Source organism: Molothrus ater, chromosome 7 (genome assembly GCF_012460135.2).
Source record: "Molothrus ater isolate BHLD 08-10-18 breed brown headed cowbird chromosome 7, BPBGC_Mater_1.1, whole genome shotgun sequence".
NCBI lineage: Eukaryota > Metazoa > Chordata > Aves > Passeriformes > Icteridae > Molothrus > Molothrus ater.
Genome location: NC_050484.2, coordinates 25,270,357 through 25,295,309, shown reverse-complemented (window position 1 = coordinate 25,295,309; position 24,953 = coordinate 25,270,357). Strand labels below are relative to the sequence as shown.

General features: G+C 38.1%; 1 protein-coding gene across 1 annotated transcript in view; it reads left to right on the top strand.

Moving 5' to 3' along the window:
- The first annotated feature begins 803 nt into the window (after positions 1-803).
- CNTNAP5 (contactin associated protein family member 5) overlaps positions 804-24,953 on the top strand; it is a 410,063-nt gene continuing 385,913 nt past the window's right edge. Inside the window, exon 1 of the mRNA XM_036386345.2 lies at positions 804-868. The gene's annotated coding sequence lies outside the window, so the exon portion shown is untranslated. The remainder of the gene's footprint in view (positions 869-24,953) is intronic.

Here is a 24,953-nt window from a genome sequence, read left to right as displayed (position 1 = left end):
CTGATCCTGCCTTAGCTTTGAGTCATCAGTGGGTGACTGCAGCACGCTGTGCATGTTGGCTGTGCTGCTGCAGGGAGGGGGTGGCAGCTCTGTCACAGCAGTGCTGCTTCTCCCCAAAGCCTCTCTGGCATTCCCAGGGCAGGACGGGCGAGTCCTCTCCATCCTACACAGGAGGAACTCTGCAGAAATGAAGGAGTGTAGCATAAATAAGGTCCCAGCAGCACCAGATGCCCTTTGCTGGGGGAACGGGACCAGGATGTGACTCTACCACAGGCAAACAGAATAGCAAAAGCTCACCAGGTGAAACAGGCAGAGGGCAACCAGAGAAATGGAAATTAAGTGATAGATCAAGTGGCAGCAAAAGCTAGCAACACATACTGGACTAAAAATATAGGTTTCCCACGTCTGAGGTGAATCTGGTAAACCTAAGATTATCTGTTTATCTAGCCCTCTTCTAATTTGACCCCAGTGGGATTCTGTGTGGGAACAAGGAGAGAAGCAGGGAAATGAAACAGCAGCTGGTGATCAGAGAAAAATGCTTAATGTTCTTTGTGCCATTTGTGCAAGCCTGTGCAGCCAGCAGTGAAAATCCTGTGACAGGTTTGCCCAGTAAAGTAACACAAATGACATATTTTTTTTAGCTGTGGGTATTTTTCAAGTAGCTCCTCCTTCCCAAAATCCAGAAATGACTATAACTGTGGATATCCATGAAAGTCATGTTAGAGTGACTAGTAAAAGTGAAGGAGCTTTTATGCATTCAGAAGAAGAACTGCACAATACAGAGCTGAGATCTTGCTGCTGGAGTTAGGCTGTCTCCATAACTGAGAGCAAAGTGTGTACGTTGAACAGGCTGCCCTGTGCTTTCCAGGTATGTGCATTTACTCCTTTGGGTGATTTATATGTAAATTAAACTTAAAGCCATAAAGACAGACTGGGTGGAGAGACTGCAAAGTGTTGGGCACAGCATATTCTGGAAGATCGTGCACTTAGAAGGTGCACTTTGCGTCGTGTTATTTTGCCGGTGTTAGCCTGCCCTCTAGGTGCTAGATTTCTCTTTGAGATATATTGCACAGGTGGCATGTATAGACTGTTCTCTCTGTGTGTCTGTTTCTAGGACACAACATTTGTTTAAAGTAAAATTCTCTACCTAGAATTGGTCTTACAAAACCAAGCTGCTTTATGATGTGTTTCTTGTCACAGGTGTCTTTGGGGAAGTGTCAGTGTAAGTGCTTTCTAGGCAGCCTGAGAAGTATGGGGAAATTGCAGCAAGAATAAAATCATGGTAGTAGTAATAATAATAATAGTAGTGAAACAATAATGCACAGACAAAATTAACTTCTTGTAATTCCAAAATAATATTTTTTACCATCTTTACCTTTAAAAACCATAACTTTTCATCTCCATCTGCTTCGTGGATACATAAGATAAGATCAGTCTTTAAATCTGAGAACCAACAGAAGGTCAGTTGTCAAGGGAGTTATCGAGCCAAGAGGTATGAAACTTGATGAGCCAAATATAATTTGGCACTATTATTTCAAAAAGACTTGAATTCTGTGCATCAACCAAATGCCATAAAGAGGTAGCTGAGCAGGGAGAGAAATACTTTTTGGTTCTTCCTATGTCATGATTAAATAAGACATGATATGCTTGTATGATATTCCTGTTTTTCTGTAATGGATTCAGATTCATGGCATTACAGAGGTGGCTCAAGATGATCAGTTAACCAAATTTATTCAAGTATTGCTTTGGATAAAGAAAGGATAGTCCTGGGATTAAGTGGAAGTTTATGACACCAAGAAATTTCTCTTGGATCCATTCTCTGCTATTGTACTTTGCTGATGTGTCCATTTAGTTGACTTGTGTCTCAGTTTCTCAATTTGTCTGACATAAGCTGTAGTAGCACTGTCAATTTTTTTGAATGGGTACATGAGCTCAGTTTGAAGTTCTAGTGGTATTGCTTTTTACAGCCTGATGTTCTGTAGGGCTTCTCCAGTTCATATGTGGATGTACTGCCCTGGTAGAAAAGAAGGAAAAAAAAAAACATTCTGCTGTGGCCAGATCTGCTCTGAGCCCAACTTTCTCTGCATCCAAAATGAGTTAATCAGTTTGTTGATATTTATGTTTTTGGAACAAAACTGGAAAAAAAAGGATGAAGTTAATGAGGACAGATAGTAATGAGGGATGAAAACTTTGCCTCTCTTGGGTTTTACACAGAGGGCACTGTGTTGTTGATGGATGTGCATAAGGAGAGTAGCCAAGGAAAACAGAATGAAATTATTTGGGGAAGAAATGGGGTAAATTGAAATGACTTTGCTTTCACAGACTGTACTGCAACTCCTAGCCTTTAAATTTGTCCTTTGACCTTGAACTTTGCGTGCATGTTTTTCTGGTATAATAGAGAATCTTAATTCTGCAGTAGAGGGAAAGAAAATAACTCTTAGCTGATTACTATTTGTTACCAAGCACCAGCAAAGGATTTCCAGCATTTGAGAGCTGGGCACTGCGTCCATCTGAAGTACATTTAATGACACAGCCTCTGTTTTATTAATGGATGAATACTTCTGTGCAGCCTTTCTTGCTGGAGAAATGTCATCATCATGCTTCAGCTTTGCCTGTTGCTTGGTAATTAGGCTGCTTTTCTGTCAAGGAAGACATGTGAATTTGAATCCTTGTTAGGAAGGGAGCTGATTAGCTCTAGCTCCTACTTTTACAATTCTTATTCTGCCTAAGTGGATGAGTTTAGGAGAAATCACTGAAATGGGGAAGGTACCAATGCCAGCTTATCTGGCAAAGTTTTATACAGAGCTCAACGTTCGTCCTAGGTGTATTCATCAGATGTACAGCTTTTGGCAGGGGAACCATGTGTCTAGTGTTCCTGAGGATCTGGGCTTCCAGGTCATACTCTGTTATGATGAAAACAGTCCTGTTCCAGGTCAGCAGTAGAAATCTGAATGCACAAGAGGTCTAAAATTGGTCACTGTGTAGTCCACAGATGACTGGAGGGAGCAGTAGAAGCTGAAGTCAAGCATCCAGGGCTGTGGTTCTGGAGTTGGAAGCACATGCTCCAGTGTGCTGAAGTACATTCACAGATGCAGCCATCAGCCTTTTTACCATTAAAATGTATCAAAGCAGCAGCATTAGAATAATATCTTCTCAAGTCATTTAAGTATAGTACAGGTTTCAGGAGAGTGGTTTTCCTATCAGCTGTCAAACTTGCTGGGAATATTCAATCTGACCTGTAATCAGAGGTTTTTTGTGTGAGTAACAGGCCCTTACAAATCAAGTGCTAATTATCTGAGGGATGAATGAGTCCTAACAGACTGATAAATGGATATGTCTGTCAGGGATACACCAGTACATGTCAACTTGAAGTTCATCAGATTCCCAACTTACTGTATTCCCTGCTGCCAAATTAGTCTCCTTAGGTGCAGGTGTTGGACTTGCATTGGGTTTGACACTGTCACTATGAGATCTTTGTATTTTAAATGTAGCTTTAGGCTTAAAAGAAGAAATATGTTAGCACAAGTCTCCACAGCTTGGCAGACAGCTCTGGATTCCCTTTGTCAGACAGATTTTCTGAAGCACCCAGCTTTGAAAAAAGGTGTCTTCTCAGAGGCACACTGAGCTGAGCCCCAGGATCCTTATTCTGTGTCAGATTTCTACATTGCAGTGTCTCATGAGTCATGCAGGTGATTGAGTGCCCCCTGACATGAAACACAATGGGCTTTGTGCAATGTCGGATTTCCATTTGCTGTGAGTAATAAACCATCAAGTGTGCTATGTAATGATAATAGAGGTAATTTTTTTTAAAATAAACTTGTTAGTTTTTCCAAGTTACCATTTATCATTAAACAACCACCAAGAGTCCCTAGGATTTCTATTCCTTGCAGCTTAAGTTTATTTTTTTCACTCTTGGCCATTTTTAACTACAGTGAAATTTTAACAGGCTCTCTTGAGGTCCACAAGATTATGTAAAGTTCAGCTGCTCCCTGGTGTCCAATTCGAGAATCCCTAGAATAATTCTGTTTCATAAGCGACGTAGTAATTCTCATTCCCTAATTGCCCCTGTTCCCTCATCATGTGTCTTGAGGGAAGAGTAATCCTTGATAAATGATAAATTTCCCTTCATGGAGTTTTACTGCATGGTTTAAGGTCCCTCTCAGAGAACTTGTTGATTATAAATCACATGCAGTTTCTATCAAAGCTTGGGAATCACAAGTTAATGATAATTTCTTGAGTTTTTAAAAAAGAAGCAAGAAGTTTGTAACAGAACTCTGCAAGAAGAAATCGGCTGTGTTGTTGATGTCTCCTGTAGCTTAAGACATCATTGTTAGCTGTCCTTTTCTGAGATGAGAGAGCTTTTAAGATGCTGATAATTTATGGTCTCAGAGAGACAGGATCAGGCATGCCATAATTTTCAGTCTTTAAAATAGCTTTGACAGTTCCATGGGATATATACCCTTTACAAAACAAAGAGAACAATTTCACTTTGATCAATAACAAATGCCATAGGAGGAGATTATTCCTTTCAGAAAATCAGCTTCCTCTGAGGGAGAAAAAAAAAAAGCTGCAAAAGACTTGTGATTTTTTCATGCAGAACATGAATTTTCCTGTTCTGGTTAATTAAGAAAATGTCATTGAAGTTGAAACTGTCATAGCTATGAAAGAATGCTTGGCTTCACACCTTGAGAAAGGAAGAAATGCACTTTTAGATTCAGTGGTAACTCAATAAATAATAGGTCTTGCTTTATCAGTGCTTAGATATGGAAACAAACAGCAAGAAAATAGTAACTTAGATATTTGAAAACCAAATATATCTAAACAAAGCTATTTTTTGGAGAGAATGTGCTCATGATATGGAAAACTGGGAGCTGATTGTGCAACTCTTAATGCAACATGGCCATGATCTTGTTTATTTAAATTTGTGGAAAGATCGCTGTTTTATGTGGTGTGTACCTGCATTATGATAGCAGATATATACACAGATTCATTCTATGTAAAATATACTTTCATAAAATTAAACATTTTGCAGTCATTAAAAAATATATTCCTGGTCAGGTTGTAACCCAACACCCAACATTCAGGAAAAATAATCAAATCAGCGTAGTGTTCATTAAATATATGCAATATAATTTCTGGTTAATACCAACAATAAATTGATGTCCATTTAGGAAAAGGGGACTCACCAACCTTCTTGAAGCAATTCTATAAAAACTCAGTACAGTTGAAGAAAAAATTAAAATGGCAACTCTGTATTTGCCTCTTACAGCACAAAATCTCAGAAGTCTGAAAAAATTAATGAAATGCTTATCATTTTTAGACATCTTTACCAATTTTACCAAAAGTTGTGTAATGAAAAAAGGTAATTAAAAGCAAAATAAATTTAATTTCTGATGTTGCTTTTGATTATTTCATAAGTGACTGGCATGAACTTAGAGAATTTAAATATGATCTTCTGCTAGCCTGCAGATGTCCAGGTTCTCCTTGTAACTCTGATCTGCTGACTGATTTATTCCTCCCCTTCTCTCTTTGGTGAGAGTCTGGGTTCATTCAAACAGAATAATTTCAAAGTGATTAAGCTCCATTTCCAATGATGCAGGTAGACTTTCACCATTTTCTGCTCGGTTAGATTACATTACCTTGGAGTAACTGGGTAGAGAATAAGCTCATACAACCGCTTTACTACCAGTGGTATTTTAGTGATGAAAGTAAAACCATGGCTGGAAAAAGGAATACTGCAGTTATTCATCTAAGGGCAGTGTCACCAGTTTTGATGAGCTCCAGCTTTTTTACTTAATATTAATCTCTTCAGGACAGTATTAATAGCTGAGTTGCACTAATACAAGCTGGATAGGAACCAGTTGCTGAACTAGAACTCTGCTTTGTAGCATGTGAGACACTGGAAGGGAGGGTGGCAGGGGGAAATTTAGTACCTGGGGTGTCTAAATAATGCTTTTGAATGTAGTCACTTTAAGAGAAAACTTTATTTAACAAAGGGAATATTTTTTCAGTAAATGTTAACATATGTGGTTTGTTGAGTGATTCTAAAAATACTAAGTTTACTAAGTTTTCCAAAGATGCCTTTAGAACCTTTAGCTTCCCATCTCATGCCCAAGGAAATTATATTATTCTGCTTCAGTTGCTGCTGAATTCTTGGTTTACTTCAGGTCTGCTCACAGTTTTCCACCCCTCACCTCTCCCACATTTAAAAGCCAGACCTTTAGCAGTGGGCAGGATGAGAGAATTTCATATAGGCTGGGAAATATTTTCAGCTCCACTAAAACAAGTCCCATGTAGCCATTCACCCTCATCTCCTGGGATTTTGAAAAAAACACCTCAGCAGATGTTGCTAATCTCCAAAGGCTTCCTTTAGCTGCAAAGTTCCCCTCTCTCTCTTGTCTTGGCAAACATCTGCCTCCCGGCATATCCTGTTCCTTTTAGCGGAGATCCAGCTGCAAATTTCCCTGACACATGGGAGTTCTCTGCTCATTAGTGCAACTACAGCAACGACAGCAAAATCCACTAACTTTACACATAGGACATACCTAGATTGTATCATCATTCAAAGCAGGCAGCACCTATCTACAGACTGAAGTTCCTTCATGGTGGAATTATTTTTTCCAGGAGTGCCAAAGACAGAATTTCTGGGAGTAGGAGCCTGCTAAAGCACAGCACCCATTTACAGGGCCATTTGCCTGTGCTCAACAGCATAAATCTGAGAGTATGGCTCTCATGGGAGTCAGCTGTTGGGTTTGCAGCTTGCTCAGAAAACATGGGGTTTTTTATCTATGTTGCAACACATCTTTCTGTTTACAGGGCATCTCATGCTGCAGAGAAGTATACATTAGAAATTAATAAAGGCTGAGTTAAAATTACCAAAACAGCACTTTGTATTTATAAATACTTATGTTCATTATGAATGTGTTATTTGTACATATAATCTCCTCCAGCTGAGGGAATATGGATATTTCTGAACTTTTTTTTCCCATGGGGATTGCTGGTTTTAAGTTTTTTGCCACCTTCTTCTCTCCTACAAAAAGTTATTTCCTTTTTTTCAAGCAAGTCCATGCTTTATGAGTGTAAGGATCATGCTCATGGACAACCTTGTATGATCTATGGGAACAAGGATCTAGAGATAGCTTGAAGGGAACAGCCAGGGCTAAAAGGTAGGAGTCAACCAGCAGGTGGATCAGCACTTGTGGGACTAAAGTAGCTCAGAGCCATGGAGGTGAAGGAGCAGTTAAATTGAAAGACTTTATAGAGCCCACTTTTTCCAATCACTAATCATGACAATGGTCAGATTCCTTTCCCCAGCTGTAAGGACAGAGCACCAAATGCATAGTCATAAAATTATTTATTTTTAATTATTTGAGACTTGAGTTTAGCTAGCAGGATAGAGAACTGGAGCAAGAAATAAGTATCCCAAGAGCCAAACACCAGACCTGGCACCTGGCCCTCTCTGGTGACTGTGTATTGATGTCCTCTGTGAATTGCCCCTCATCCCTAGGTTTATGACTTGGATGTAAATTTCTTGCTGTGGGTGATCTCATCCCTGGTCAGACAATGTGAATCCTTCTCCCAAACAGGGTGGAAGAAGGTCTGTCAGGATGTAAGCAGTAGCTTATCCTGCCACTGTTCTACCCTGCTGTAGGCCATGCCTTCTAAACAGAAGAATGTCCTGCAGATTACTGTGGGCAAGGTAACACTGGGCCTTTAGGTGGTCCCCTTGTGCCTCTCAGAAAAGGAATAAAGGTACACCTTATGCTCAGCTGCCTAGGACCTCACTCAAAAAATGAACCTTTCTCACAGTCCCCTCAATTTTTAGGCATGAGAATGATCATATATACATAGCTGAAAAGAAAATCTGCTTAAATTCCTGTTGTTGGCATCTGCATTGTTAGCACTTCTTCTCTGTATCCTTTAGAAGTAGTTTTGTTAGAATCCTGTCACACCTTTGCCCTGCTGCTAATCAATGCTTTGCATAGCACAGCTAGTAAATAATCATAGTATTTAAATTTTTTTAAAAAAGGTTTGCTCTGATTTTACCCAGTTTTCTTACTGAATGATGGATTTATTTTCTCTGTCATGCTTTTGGGAAGAGGGCTTGGATTTGTATTTTTCGTTTTAGAAGAAACCATTAGTCCAATGATGGCTAAGGAAAATTTTTTCCCAAGATTCTGCTTCATAGACAAGTGACTGCTTTGAGATTTCCTACTTTTCAAATGAAACAAATTGTAGTTATTTCTGGATGTTTAAAGAGTCGTGTTGAATGTGTCTTCAGGCTTGTGCATAACAATTTTATGGTACATAGGTAAAAATCTGTAGTAAAAATGGAAGTTTTCTCATAGCTATGCATGTCTTTCACTATGCTGCTGAGTTCCTGAGCCCCAGCCATAGGGAGCAAACAAAGAGCTCCTTAGATGGTGTTTGATCTCCAGAATGAACTGAGCAATCTGAGCACTGGCCTGAATTAAGCAGTTGTCCGCAACTCTGTACATTATGGCTAACACCATCCTGCTCACTGGTCCTCAGTCCCTTTTTATAGTCAAAGACACCAGCTGTGACTCAGCTATTGAGAAAGCTGTCCTAATCTGTGGACATGCAACATGGAATGAGCTTTCATTAGAAGAACAAAAACATGTTTTAGTCTTCAGTTGAGTATATTAAGTGTTGCAGGAAAAATAAAGCTAAGGTTTGACTTCCAAAGCCAGAAAAAGATATTTCCTTGTGTTCTTTTCTGTTGCCCAGAAAGGTGATCTGCTTAATTCTGATGAGCCATAAGACAAATGTCAGTCATTAAAAATAACAGTAATTAAAGAAAAGAAAAGAAACCAAAGCACAAACCTGATATTCTTCTAAAATTTTCTTAGAGGTTTTCCTGTTTTGTTTTTTTTCCTCCCCTCCATAAACTACAAATGGAGACATGGATATTTATAGTACAAAGTACAGATACATATTTTCATATATGAAGGAATTCAAACATCTAAACCAACTTTAGGTTTTTAACTCTCATTTTGACAGTTTTGTGTTTCAGCTACATTTTACTTCTAGTGTGAAAGTGTCAGGCATGGAAAGGAAAGCTTATCTCAAAAAAACCTTCTGTGGTATTTATTCATCTTCTCGAACAGCAACATCCAAAATAAGTGTTTATAATAGTCTTAAGAAAGTGCTACTTAATTCTACAGGTCAGAGCACATAACAACTTTCTGGGGTGAAATTCTTGAAAGGAGTGTAAGCAGTAATATCAGGTCCAGTAATATATAGTTTTGAAGCATGAAAAAAGGTTTCCTGGACTGAAGCTTCTTTTGTGTAAAGTGTTAGTGTGTCAGTAAACTTAGCTTCCAAACAAACTGAAAGGTTTTCCCACATCCTCTGGGCACTTTGGAAAGATATTAATATTCAGAGCAGTGATTTAAGCCAAAATGTCTGAATAGGGATTAAAGGGAGTGATGTTTACCTGACTTTTTATTATCATGGTTTGACACAGTTTTCTCTTTGGTAGAAGACGTGTTTAAAAGGATAATTTAGCGTGACCAAAGCCAGTGATGAGCTGTAGAAAATGCAGTATCAGATCTTTGCAGCTGGCTGCCTCCTGTGTTGCTGGTGTGATTCTTGGAACATGGGTTGTTCGTGCTTTTGAAATCTGCCACCAACAGATCACATGTTTGGAACCCTAGAAGTGTGCAATACACAATTGTATCTCAAATAGTGAAAAAAACCTAGAATTTGACAACTTTTTTTAAAAGTACAATGTATGAGAGAGACTGCAATAAGCTGGGATGACATAACTTGTGAGGCTCTGACTAAAAACATGGAAAGTTGTGGGTTTTTTTAATCCAATGGTTTGTATTGGAACCCATTAGACATCTGTTATTGGTGGCTGCTCTGGATCTATAAAGATGGACATTACTGACACGAGTATTGCTTAGGCTGCACTTTTCATTGCTGGAGCTATTAATGAAATGCTGGATGCTGATCACTCCAAACATTTGCAACTTCAAAATTTGTTTGATAGCACAAAACTAATGAAGAAGAAAAATCCACAAAACTGGAGTTGTCTGGGGTTTCTTGTTTGGTTTTGGTTTTTGGTTTTTTTTTCAGATTAAATCTGAATTTTTAACTTCAGGAAGACACATAGGCTTGAGAGAAACTTTGATAATGCATGCATGGTTCTGTGAAAACAAAAATTAAATCCTAGTTCAAGTGATTCAAAACATCACTTTAATTCAGTCTGAGGGAAAAGTGTCATTACTTCTGAGTCTGCTTCCTCAACCAGGAGGGTTTGTGTCCTTTGGTTATTGCCAGAACATTCTGGGTCTCTCCTATTTATTCATATTTTTTGTAAACAACTGTGCAATTCATCTGCAAAGTGCCTCTGCTGACATGAAATGTCACTGGTTGGAAACTTCTCTGTCTACTTCTACTGTTATGGCTGCAGAGTCACTTGTGTCATTTCTGAGAACACCATGTAAAGGGCTTCTCACCAGCACTTGGTGTTTCCCTGGTGCCATGTCATTTCACAGCTGGAAGCTGGCAAATGTACTGTAATTTTAACAGGTGGGTAGCTGTGAGATAGACCCTTTGCATTCATGGCTACAGTGTGAATTATAAAATTAAGAGAGACACAGAACTGTCCAGCTGGCTGTCCAGAAAATTTGTCTTTAAAAGCAAAGACTGGTGATACTTTGTAGACCTGCACAATATTTGAACATTTTCTTATTTTTCATGGTGCAAATAATAGAAATTCCATTGGTTTGGTGCTTATTCAATCTCATTCAATTTTCTTCAGCAAGAGCTAAAAGGGGTTTCATTCCTTAACTTTTACATCTGGAGTATATGTAGCTTTTCTGCATCCTAATCTTTACACCATTTTTGGTTAGACACACTTCCTGAATTGCTCTAAGTAAAATCTGCTTTTGGCTTAAATTTAACTAACAGGTACAGTCACTAAAGAAATCAGGATAGAGCATTGTCTTAAAGCACAGTGTCAGACCTGTTAATTGCTTGGCTTCAAGGCATATTGATTGACAATATTACTGCTCTGATTTCCAAGTCAACATGCTCCCGAGAGGAGTCTATCATGGAGAGAACAGATTAACCAACAGTAAAGGCTGCAGCAAGGGCAGCCTTGTTTTTTTTTTGGTTGTTTTTTTTTAACCTCAGGAAACCCTTTTTCAAACTGTGATGAGGTGACTTCCCAGATCTTGTGAGGGAAGAATTTAAAGGTATATCCTAGCTTCCTGCTATGTATCCACAACCCCAGAATGGGCTGATGGGTCAAGGGTTAAAAACCTCCACTGAGCTGCAGGGCAGAGGAGCTCAGACTCCCTGGGATGCAGCTTTTTGCTGCTTCTAGCTTCCCTAGAAGGAATGGAAGTTATCAATAAGAGATATCTTGGAAGAGGTCTATGCATGAGGACAGTCAAAAGGAAAAAGAAAAATTCAGGCTGGCTGTCTCATCACATATCTCAAAGTGAAGATGGAGGTCTGTCAGTGGGTGCCAGATTAAAAGGAAAAAAGGGAACAGCCCAGTTTCCTGAGCAGGCTGTGACAGGGAGGGAGCAGGTGACATTTTCATTTAAATGGCTGTTTTCATTGCAAATACTGTTTCCATGGCTGCTTCATACACCTTTAAAATATTTTTTGACTACTGAACAGACTGGAAATGCTGTTGTTTTCAATTGGAGAAAAATAAGAAAAAAATAATCAAAAAAACCCATATTTCACCTTTGTTATTGCTGTTTGGAATCTTACAGCAAAAGTTAATATGTTCCAAATAAATCTCATGGGTGATAATGAAGTTTGTGAACCAGAGGAAGAGAGCTGAGTTATCATGGAGCCAATGACTCTGCTGATTGTCCAGAAACTTCTCACTGGGTATTTGAGTCTCATCACAGCCTAGTGGGTTACATCAGCTTAGGGAAATGCTGGTACATCTCTCTTGTGGGCTAGAAGCAGGGGAAAAAAAAGTATACACAGGGTTTGAGACTGTTGAGCTTTTAAAAACAAATTAGCCCATTTTACTGTTTCAGAGCATGCACTCCATTCTGCTGGGCTGGAAATGCATCCTGATTGCCTGTGAAAAATGAAACTGCACTGCCTGACCTTCACCTAAAGAAAGCAATCTCAGAAATCCATGCCCACATCTGTGGCCTGGCTAATTTTTTTTTACATCTGCGTGTCAGGATGAGGCATCCACAAAGCAGCAGTTTGACTCCAGAAATACTAGAGAAGTTAAGCACTGGGAGAAGTGTTAAGAAAGTATGAGATTTCTGGGCATAATGCTGACATTGGCTAATTGAGAATTTGGAGTGTACTTGTCTCTTTTATAGGCTAAGACACTTCTTTGGGACTCTGCTTCTTTCAAAAAGACACAGGTAATATGGAAGAACAAGTAAATGGCTCCTTGATGAGACAGCCCTTTAATGAAGCAAATACTCTGGCAGTCCAGTCAACGTCTTTCTACATCAGCTCCCTGTTACTACTGGGGGAAAACAGATCGTGTCAAGAAAGGAAGAGTAGAAAAGAGCATCTTGGCATAACCAGGGACACAGGCTGGGAAACAGGATGAGGCTTATGAGAAAGAGGCTATTGCTAACACCAGCAAGAAGCTTTCCTGGCATGTGAAGCTAAAGCATAATACTGATCTCTTAAGAATTAAGCAGGGGAAAAACTGCTTCTAGTGCAATCAGAATTATTTAAATGCCAGAGGATCCCCTGGTCTTATTCAGTTGCCAAATAAACTATATTTGTTATGAAAATTGCCATGCAGCTTTATGCTTTGAAAAATGACTTTTTAATGAGGTGGTTTAGCCTAGCCAGCTTAAACAGAGGCCTAAAATATATGACTGTGGCACTATTCAGCAAGAACTCTTCTGTTTCCATATGGGTGGGTATCAGTCATGCTCTGTTTCTGTGACATAGCTGTCTAGGGACAGCAAAACAGAGGTTTGTTTTGCATTTTTTGATATATAAGTTTTATTCCACCAGATTAATACAGAGAAAATCTAAATTTACCCTTGTAGATATCATGTGAGGCATGCACTCAAACAGAATTGGTAAGAAACTCTTTGGAGCAGAGCAGATATTTCTGTCTTGCTTTATATTTTGCTGTGACCATGGAATCAGCCAAAGCAACTGGTACTTCTTCACTGCAGCCTTCTGTATGCAAATTTATTTCCACAATATCTGCCACACATCCATCCAGTCCTGACACATTTTGTTACAAATCCAGCCTTTGTAACTGCTCTAGACTTCGTTCTCCTCTGTATGAAGGATAAGTATGGAATAGACTTGCATTCTTTAGTGCTCTTAATGGATCTGACTCCACTCCACACGACTTCACTTTGGAGACCTCACTGAGCAAATTATACCTTTGATAAATGTCTTACATGAATCTGAGCAATTCAAAAATCAAGATATTTTGCTTTCTTTTAGCAATACCAACTGCACTGCAGGAATGAGAGCTTTGCAAGGCTTTGAGTGGGAGGATATACTTTAAACACAGGTCTCTCCAAATGGTATCCTCAACCCTGTGTATCTGGTTCGTCACTCTTAAAGGCCTAGTCTGGAGTCTCCTTTCTCTGAGCAGCAGAGGAAGGTCAAAGAAGAAGTTGCCTGTCACAAGCTGTCTGACCAGCAATCTACAAGGTGGTCTGACAGCAGGACCATCGTGTCATTAGCACTCCCATCTCTGCTTACTGGAGAGCTCTTGTCGCTGTTCTGAACAATTCAGTGGGTCACACTGAAAGAAAGAATCAAATCCCACAGTGATGCCTCTTGGGATGAAAAGAAGAGATGGATAAGCACATGAATTATTTATTCTTATGGCCCTGTGCAGAAGCAGAGGTGTTTTAAAACAGTTTCTTGAGGTTTATTCGCTGCTTTGTACTTCTGGAACCATTAAAAAGTTTTTGCACTGGATAAACCCTGAGTGCTCTAGACACTACCATTGTATGAAAGAATACAATAAACATTGCTGTTGCTATCTTGCATATATGTATATATATATATACAGATGTATATATATAAGCATGCCTGTAAATAATGCAGGAATAAATAAAGATAGCAATAAATCCTGATGCATTTGTGTAACACTGTGCAGGCAAGATGAATTGGTCACTCAGATGTTGTCTCACTCCTGAAATGCAGCCACCTCCAGGAAGGATCACAAATGTTGTCACACTGCAAAAAAAAAATTGAGACAGGCAAGTTGAAAATACTAGCTACAACTGCCTCAGTCAGTGCATAAATTTATACTGTTGTAATAAATTTATCCACTAGAGTTTCTTGCTTAGAAAATTCAGGAGCATATCTGATTAAAAAAAGCAAAATCAGTGCATGATTATCCCTCTTTTCCCAATCAATACAATCACCCCAGCAGTGTAGCTTATTCAAAAGCACTCATCATATCTGCTTCGTGTGAAGAAAGACTCTTATCACCTCTTTGTGATTTTATAGCTGTGAGTATTTTTCTAATGCTGCTTCCACTGAGCTGTGGATCAGGGTCGCACACGTGGCCAGAGAAAAACAAGCATAATCCGCTAGGTGTTTGTGAAACTGGAAGCTTTGAAAGCCATGCTGCTTAGGTCTTACAGCAATAAAGTGGGCCTTCCTAATAAATCACAGTGTTTGCAAGCTGTGTATAACAGATTCTTGCCTATGAACTTTCTCTTTCCCTTGGATAACTCCTGCTTTCTTCAAACCACTCCATTTACATCCCTCTGAACCTAAAGGCTGTATTTCTGTCTCCTTTGCTGCTGTCGGGGGACTGTTCTTTCTCCTTTATCTTTCCTTCTTCCTGGGGCTCTGTATTGGTTTTTGTGTGACAGACATAGCAAGGTAAAAAGTACCCACTGGCAGAGCAGGATAGGAATGCATACCTGCTGTTAAACATGCATCCAGTGCTACTGCCAGAACTAGATTTGCCATCTACTTACACTGTTACATTTCAATTCTTGGTAAACTACTTTTTTCTCAGCTCTTAGTCTTTTTTGCATAGTCAGACATGACTGGTGCTTTAGTAAGAGCATCAGCTTTGTGTTGTGGACAGACAGCTGCTTGTAGCTTGAGCCTATTCATGCCTAATGTAAATCAAAACCAATGTTTTTCATCTGACAGCTTAACTAAGGTTCTGTAAGCATTCCCACTCTTCTCTATCATTTGTCTTGGCTGAGAGCAAGTCACTGAAGAGCAAAAATAGTTCATTCCTGCAAACCTGCAGTGAGTGCTGTGGGTGCAATCGAGGGAGCTCAGTAAGGTGCTGGGCAGCCTGGTCTGATCTCACAGCTGATCCCACTTGGAGCAGGAGGTTGGACTGCAGACCTCCTGACTTCCTCTTTATCCCAAGACAGCATCACATGATCTTGTCTGTGATCCTGGTCTTATGGTTGTAGGATCCTGTGTGTCTGCACCAGCCAGTGCGGTTTTATCACTGCAATGTTCTTAGTCCAGGGTAGAGCAACTTTCAGAAAAATAACATATACGAGAAATACTTTTGGTAGAGATTAGATGCACTCTAAAGCCTGCTCTGGGCTACTCAGACTGTGCTAGGAGGGCCCCTAAGTCTTGCAAGGACATAGGAGAGAGGTGAGGAATAATGAAGTAGCTTGAGCTGCTATGATTTTTTCCTTCTCGTATTTTGAGCCACCTTACTTGGTTCTCCTAGCTTGAAGGCAGAGTTGTAAGAAATCCTTAGAGAACTACTAGTATCTGAATGATAGAGCCATCATATTCACCTCAAAAGCAGCCTTAGTAAAATGGAACTGAAATTATGTCCAGACTGTCTTATGTCTCATTTTCCTAAGTAATTTCCCTCTTCTTCACTTAACCCACCAACTGTCTGAAATTTCATTAGCTCCATGTCTTAGGATCCTAGGATGTCCTGAGGGACTGTTGTGTTAGGGTCACCTGATGGTGGCTTCATCATCTTTGCTAATTTCAACTCAAGAGCCAGGACTGCTCACAAATATACTGTGTGTTAATCAGCAGAGCAAGAATTTTGCTTTCTTGCTTTTTCAGCTGCACACATTTTATCATTGAATTCTGTTGTTAGTTTTGTAAAGTAATGAAATAGCTCAAAAATATTCTCTGTGGTCACTTCTGAACAGCTTACTGCTGCTGAAGCTATATGAAAATAATGCTTCACCATATTTTAATATTAAATTTGTTTGTGACTGTCTCTAGTGTAAACTGAAAATTGCAGCCACCTTACATCTTGAGGGTGGGTTAGCCAACCTGAAATCTAAATCCAAGCAAGTAAGTTCAGATTGCGTATCATTCTAGTGATATCATTGATTGCTTTCCCTGGGAAAAACAATTCCACACCACAGGTATTGACTAAGTAATTAGGGAGGGCAAAGAGATACAAGAAGTGATTAAAAAAAGTATTTAAAAATAGTTCCATAAAGTATTTTTTATACACACTCAGCACTGAATGGGAGTTTATCCCTGGTTTTAAAAATCCTTCGTTCGTGTTAATGAACATAGGGTTAAAATTAGTTTTCAGTGAGCAGTTGTGCAGTTCTTCCCATGCAGTCTATGGTATAAACTGTTTCTTTCAGAGTGGCAGCCAGATACCTTAGCAATCTCATGGAATTACATCAAAAATTACTATTTGTTTTTTATTATGAATTTAATATTGTTGAAACACTTAGTTGACAAGAACATTTCTAACTCTACGTGCATAGAAATCCATTCTCATCAGCTTCCGCTTTGAGAGATCTGTGCACTGTAATACCATCTATTAGAATCTATGTGCTGTATCATTGAACATTATAGATAAACTTACAGATTTTCACCTAATGTTTGGGGGGCCGTAAAGAAGGAATAGAAATACAGAAAATGCTATAATCTCTTTAGTTCCTTTATGCACTTCATTTACTAAAAAACATAAAATGGATAGTAAAATATTTACTACTACTTTGCAGCTCTCAAATGGCAAAAACCAAATTGACTAGTGTTTCACTTTTGCAGAAAGACAGCTTCAAGCAGGCAGCCACTGAGAGATATAGACTTTTTAACCAGTGTGCTTTGAGGACTAACATAAATTTCTTACTGGTCCATGCATCACTGGTATTGGGACTTCTGGCATTTCTGGTAAGTCCAGAAAAGTCAAAAAATGTGGGTTTTTGCTCAAAACAGGTAAGAGATTAAATGAAATTTTTGAGAGCTGCAAACGACCCAATTGAAGTGATTTAAGAAAAAGTAAACAACAGAAATTATCAGTTAAGCACTTGATTTTCTGTTGAAGCAGACAGCTCACCTATTGAGATGAACACTGACTGCAGCTCAGATGGGGAATGGTAACCTTTAATTCTGTGTAACACAAAGTAAGTGTTTTACTAGGAGAGCTCTTGAACCTTACCAGAGTGACATTCTTGAGTGAGGTATGTGTGTTTCGAGTTCCGATCAGAAACATTTCCCAGCCCTGTAGTTCCACAAAAAGAAAGAATCAAATGGATTTTGGCTCATGTTATAATGTAACATAATGGAAACATAAAATTACAGTCATCCATATGAAAAACACTATTGAATAGACCTTAAATTTCATCCTTTTTCTAATTTCACCTCTACCTTGCATGAACTAGTCAGTCCAGTTTAAGCTGTTTTCATTTCAACTGGATGAAAAGCAAGCCCTGCCTTGATTTTAACATTCACCATTGCAATGCAGAGATAATCCTCTTTCCAGTGTAAATCATAATCTGAACATAGTTAACTCGTGCAATCTGTGTGGATTCTATGGATTTTGTCATCCATTTGATGACACTTGAAAATTACTTAATACAGACATAAGCACATCCCATTGTTCTACTATTTTGCAATTTGTTTTTGCTATCTCTAGGCAGAAAGTCTTTTCTCTGTGTTTCAGAAGACTTAAAAATTCTTTACATCTCATACTATCATATTTCATCTGTATTATATTTTGCCCACCATCTTTTTGCCACTAGGTAATATATTCTTTAGGAAATGTAGATATACACATCCTGACATTTCATGTCTGGGATAATAGCCCAGTATTCTTATTCTGGAATCCAACTCCTATTCATGGAAGTGTAGAAAAACACAAATAGAAATTAATTTGAAATACAAATATACTTGGAACTGCCTGCAGAATAAAAAAAGAGAAAGGTTTTATTAATTTAAACATTAATAAGACAAAGAATGGAAAAGAATTTTGTTTTTTTTTTCACTGAAGGAGAAAAGCCATCATAAGATTCCCCTCCATCCCATTGTGAATTTGGCTAATTGTTGTACTAATTGTTGAATTGTTGAACCTTTCCTGACCTTCTCCTGGGGAGTGTTGCAGGAGAATTGGCAAACCAAGAAAGCCAAAGCTGAGACTCTCTTGCTGCAGTTGGCTGTTGGAGATTTGTTTGGGTCTTTCAATTCTATCATGTGTTCAGCAATGCCTGACATGGCAGAGACTCTGGCAAAAATGGGCATAGAAATATATCAAGATCTACTTTCTATTGATGCAAATGAGATATTAAATTCAGGCAACTGCAAAAAGTGTATCATATTGAAAACAGGATCAGTGATGCTTTGTGTTATACTCCCTGTGGAAACAGGATATTTACTTTTAAATTAGTTTCCTATTATCAACCTGTTAAGATATCCAAAGCTTATGAAATACTATAGCAGGGGGCAATTGCTTGAATTGAAAAAAAGTAAAAAGCCAAATTGCTTATTTATCATTTATCAGCCTCTCTTGGCTGTCAATCTAATTTTCCTGCCTTCACTGATCATATTTTTGCTGTCTGTTTCTTAACAGATTTTGTTTTGATTGCTTCTGTTCAGTTTCTGTCTGTCATCTCAGTGTCTAAGCAGACCATATGTTAGCTTGACCCACTACCAAAAAAACTTCAGTCTGAGTTCACTTGAGAAGTTACTCTTGCTATTATTTGAAGATTTATTAATTTTTCAATGGCATCTGGCTCTTTAACACCTGCCTCAAAATCTGTTTGTGTTTTTTTCACTGCTGGCAAAAAAAAAAAAAAAAACAAACAAAAAAACCCCAAATAATTTCTGCCTTCAAATACATTCAGAAATAACAACTCTTTCAACCTTTCATCTTGCCATAAGATTGATAATTACAAAACAGCATCTTTATGCTGCTAAAATGCATTCTATCTGAGATACACTATGGGGAAATAGTATTATTGCCATTTTGTTGCTTCAGAAGTTGAGCCACAAATGAGCAGCCTGATCCAACTGGCCCTAGTAAAAGAATGGTGGTTTGTAATGAAGATTTCTCCCAAGCTTATAATGGATGTTGGTAAACAATTAAACTTTCTGCTTAGTTTTTGAGGCTACAGAAGTCACTCAGAGAGGAAGCACATCCAGCTTTTGAACTCTGCCCTCTCTGACACTCTTAAGACTGGCAGTAGAACTCACTAATTCCTTTCCATCTTCTGCAAAAGCAAGAGAGGAGGTTCTGAAAGAGGTTTGGAGATCCCATTGCTGGCTATTTCTAGCGCTGGCCTCGAGTGGAGGGATGAATGACTTTCCAGCTGCCAGAACAATGACAGGTCTCCTCACTGCCACTGAAGGGAATGAGTCTGTGAACTGTGAGGTGCAACTTCTCTTCTGCTGCTTTGCAGTGTCCTAAGATTTGAGTTTTTAGTCATTCAGTGTTTTTTTGACAGAGCCCTCAAGGCTTGCATCTGAACCTTGTCTGTGCATGAAAACAAGACCTCTATGGTTTGTGCCCAAATTTGTTTTCTTTGTAATGAATTGTCCATCTTCTGTCTTTCATTCCCTGCTGAAACTCTTCTAAATATTATGTTGCATTGAGGTTAGCCCCTCAAATTGGAGTGATATATGGGAGTCATAAATGCTGGAAAATACCTATGGGAATGCACTGAAGAGAGCCTTGGCAGAGGAGAAAGCTGTGCTAGACACAGGTAGTTATTTTTTGAATAATGCAGAGATGTAACTTGAAAATTCATTCTCCATGTAGTGTTGATCTGGAGATTAATCAGACCATGTATCTCTTTATTGATCAGGGTTCAATAATCATTCCTATATTTTTATTTGACTTTATAATTCTTACCTGTTCCCTTCAACTAGTCAAATGATAAGGAGTGCATTTTCCAAACAGTTGTGTTGTTTGTGTTATCTCTCCACTCACTCAGAACTACAACAGGATGTTTATCTACTAAAAAAAGCCCTGTCTCATTTACTCGGCAGAGCACTCCACTGCCTTCACAGTAACTGTAGCTGCAATTATCATTGTTGGCATCCAGAGATAGTGATTTTTCTATATACACTCCACGCCCTTGTGAAGTTTAATAAATGCAGTCAGCAGTTACATTATCATTTGATAGACTCATCACCTGGTAGTTGCTGCTGAAATATGCAATAAATAAAGGTCCTAGAGGGAAGAAAAAGGATTAGAAAAAATAAGTGTTATATGTTTTTCCAAAGGAATCACATTTTTTTTTACCCTATGTGAAGTAATTTAATTGCAGTTTTTCTGTCTTTTTTTTTTAATATTTCCTTTCTTCTGCATTTTATGAGAAGTCACCTTCAGGAATTCATTGAAGCAAAATTTAACTCAGAATCTAGCACACAAAGAAATAACATAATAGGAAGAATTCTCTGAGATTTTGCTGAGGTCTTCACTGGCTGTATCTGGGTAGCATTTGTGGTCTGTAGAGACACAGTAATTCAAAGCATGTGTCCAGCAACCTACACTAGCAAGGCTGTAGTGATGCTCCTTTGGTGGGCCTTAAAACCAACCTCTCCACAGTGCTGGAAACAGCCCAGTCAGCTTAAGGCAAAAGTCTCAGCCTTAACAGCAAACAAAACCAGGTCCTCTGGAGACAACAAATTCTTCATAGTGGACAAACCCTTTCTGTTGAGATATCAACAGAAAATAATCTTATTTCAGCACAGGGCTGAACATAGGCTGAATTTTACTAATGATGCCAAGTATTGTCCTTAATGGGTTTCTGCTTTTAGCCAGACAGCAAACACTACTAGCACTGTTAGCCTGGTAATAAGTGCTGAGCATAAATTCAAATAGTCTATTCACCACTAGGCAAAAATAAATACCCACCTACACACATGTATATTTTTCCTGGTACTCCTTTAATTATATTTTTCAAGTAGACAAGTAACAAAGTCATTGAAAGAGTTTAGCTCACTCGTTGTGTTTTACGTTCTCTGTGGCAGGAAAATATCAGTTCTAATCCCTCCAGAGTCTTAATGAGAAATGGACATAGGCTAGATGGAAAGTGGTGAAAAAAATGTTGATCTCTTTTATTGAGAGCAACTGTAATGGCCCCTGCAAGCAGCAAGAGCACACACATTTAGAAGAAGTATTATGTATAGACATTGCTGTTATTAAAGCCACTAATAATGAGGAAGCATGGAAAATGTTTGTATAGTTTAATTCAAAATAGTCTTGTCATAGCTGCTTGAACTTTACCCTCTATAACAGATATTATATCTTCTGGAGATTCCTGGGTTCCTTGGCAAGATCTACACAGGATTTTCATCTCTGGAGAAACATGGATAGATGGGTGTCCTTCCTCTCAACCACCTCAACACCGAGAGTGGGGGTGGATATGAATTTGGATTTAATGTGATTTCTGCTCCTTCCCTTTTGAGACTTTATATTTGTTTTACTTCTTCATGCTGTTAAGCATATCAAATCCTTTTTTCTGCATCATAGTGAGCAATTATGCAGTATTTTGCTCATTGTTTCTTCAGTCACAGGCAGCAGCAGCCTCTGCCTGAGAACAGGGTGCTTGGTTTTGGACCTGGGACGACTTCTGCTGCAGGTCCTTCAGTTGGACAAGTTGGACTTTGCTTCTTACTGCGCTGAGAATGAGCTACAACTCTGGCCTTAAGCCAGAAATGATTGCTATAAACTGAATGTTCATTGGCTTGGGAGGACTCAAAGGCCTTGATTAAACCATAAATCCTTGGAAAAATACTATCCCTTTTCCAAACAGCACACTCAGAGATGGCCCCAAGACCATCCTTGTATTTGAGGCTAATAATATAGGAAGCAGTGATTGCCTGGCCCTCTAGTTTGTTCTTATTCTTAAAAACATTTAGGTACCTGCCCTGCTAATTCTCAATTACCCTTCTTTGTCCCTTATTAAAACAATGCACCAGATGCCAGTAGCTACAAACATGACCCTTAATATAAATCTACCTGTAATATTCATATTTATAGATAAGATGTATATGAATATATAAAGATATAAAATAAGAGTAAATATTAAAATGGTGCTGTTATCAAAGCAATTTCCAATCTGTGAACTATGTCTGCTTTCATCTTTCTCTTTAATGAAATAGAAATAGAAGCTGCAAGGGCTCAGAAAATAAATAAACAATGTGCAAATTCCATGACCCATGGAAAAAATAAAATCAGTCTAATTTTAGATAATCTGAACTTAAAATACACTGTAATAATAGTAATAGTAATAATAATAATAGTAATCTAAGTCAAAAATGTTTAAAGCCAGATTTTGACAAAGCAAATTGTTTCTTCAATTAAATAGCTTTGTTTTTTTGCTCCTATGTAATCATGGTACAGCATCTTGTGGTCAGTAAATAGCTGTTAAACATGTTTCTCTTTCAAATGGGGTAGACTGTGTATTTTAAAGGCAACTGGGCTGTTAAGGAGAACCAGTATAATTCTGAACAGTGGTCATACTGAATATTGTCAAAGTCATCAAAAACTCTACAAGACCCATTTTTTTTTCTTACACAAGTCTGTTCTTTTTTCTTTTATGAGTTTTGGGTCAAGTCCATTTTCATACATTGTCTATGGATACTGTCCCAAGTCCACTTGACTTGGGTCAAGTCCATTTTCAAACATTGTCTACTGATACTGCCCTGTTCCAGAGAGAAGTGGGCTTGCTGATGAAACAGTAATTTTCTGCCTTTGAACTGAAACTTATACATTATGGATGATCTGATTGAAAATTTTAACATGAAATCCTAGTCAGTTTTATATCAATACTAAAACTGCCATTATACTCAATAGGGTTAAAATTTCTATCTGGATCCTTGAGGGAAATTTGGATCAGATTAGAATGTTAAATCTACCCCATTCTAAAAACAGATAGGAAAAAACCTGAGAGGACACATGCCAGGAAATTCAAAGTTAACATAACTTTAATGCTTAGCTCATCTTGAGAACCTTTAATTTTAGAACTATCCAAGATAAGAAAAAGATGGTGCCTGTTGAGCCTTAACAGGTTTTGTCATTTTGCATTGCAAAGTAACTTAGATCCTCGGATTTATATTATCTGTGAATATCAGTTCCAGGTTTCAAATTCTAAATACTATAGAGCAAGAAAAGCTGCTGAAATATCACCTGTCTTTATGGTGCTGAAACATGCCAGTGATTTTCTGAGATGTCAAAAGCAACTCAAACAATACACCAAATCCTAATCAACAGAAGTCATCAGAGTTATTCTTTTATTGCTGTCTACATCAGCTTGTTTTCATAACACAGGCATTTCACTTTATGCAGGAACAGATGTATTTGTGACTATTTGCACTGAAATATCCAAACATTACAGTAAAGCAGCAATTTACAGTTGGCTGACTATGTCTCATCTTTAGTAGACAATTAGTGAACAATGAAAAACTCATTATCTTCTTATTTCATTACAGCCAGGGAAGCAAACAATTAAATTTGGTGTTTTAAAGGACATACAAACAAACAAAAAGCATCTTCACTTCCCAGAAAGAACAAAGCCCAAATAATTCCATCAAAGCACTTGAGTGAAATTCATCAAAGGAGTTTGTTCCAAAATAGAGTTCACCTTAAATTCTTTAACTTTCATTTTTAGAGAATTATAGAGAAAAAAACTTATACATTCACCATCATCAAGATACTTATATTATATAGGGAGGTAATACATATGTAAAATACACATGTATTTGTAGCCTATCTAGGAATCTAGGCATCTTTGAACTGCTTTAACATGTAATTCTTTTCTTTTTTCCTTTCACACTTGGTTAGCGTTTGATCTTGACTATAAAGCATGGGTCATAGTTTCTGTCTCAGAATCTCTAAATGTTGTTGATATATATTGACCAAATAAATGACCAAATGTTGCCTGAATTTCAAAAACTCACATATACTAAAGTTTTCATATTGCAGAATTTAATGGAGATTAATTTTAGCATGGACGTTTAACCAATTTTAACAGTTCTGAAATAAGCAATTTCTCATATTTACTGGTTTTTGCACTCATGTTGCTAAAAAGAAAGAAATATAGAAGTCAGCTCAGTGAAATCTTGACATACCATACCAAGTCAACTCTGTCTTTTCTTCCTATCTCTATCTTTCAGTAATCATTATGTCCATCTTTCCACTGATGAAAATCACATATCTTATTTTCACAGTATCTAGACATTCATATTTTGCTTGTGAAATACAGCAACTGAGATGATTCATGGCTTCAGAGGTTAATCTCCACCAGCTCTGTATCAAATCTCAGCACCCTGTTTTTCACACTTTCTTATATGTCATAACTAGTGTAGCTTGAATTTAGAATCCACATGGTAGACAAGGATTCTCATGCAATTCCATCAAAATTGAATTTCACTAAGCTATCTGTTCTTGTAGTCTGATCTGCTCTTATAGTCCAATGTTCTGGAATGTCATCATCTTTTCCCTTTTCTTTTTTCTGTCTCATCTGGAAAAAAAAAGAAAGAAGAAAATATTGATTATTTTCAGGGGGTTCCTACAGCTCAGAATCTTCTGTAGTATATTGAACAAGATGTCCTGAAGTCCTGATTTGTTGAAGGTTGTTTGATGCCACTGAATCTACTTATATTGAACAGAGACAAAAAGTACAAAGTTTCTGCAGTTTATAGCACTGACATAGAACTTGACTCCATGACTCAGGATGGTGCAGGGAAAAGGGTGATCAAAAGCAGAAGGAGTTGTCAGTTCATTTACTTCATGATGATGTTCA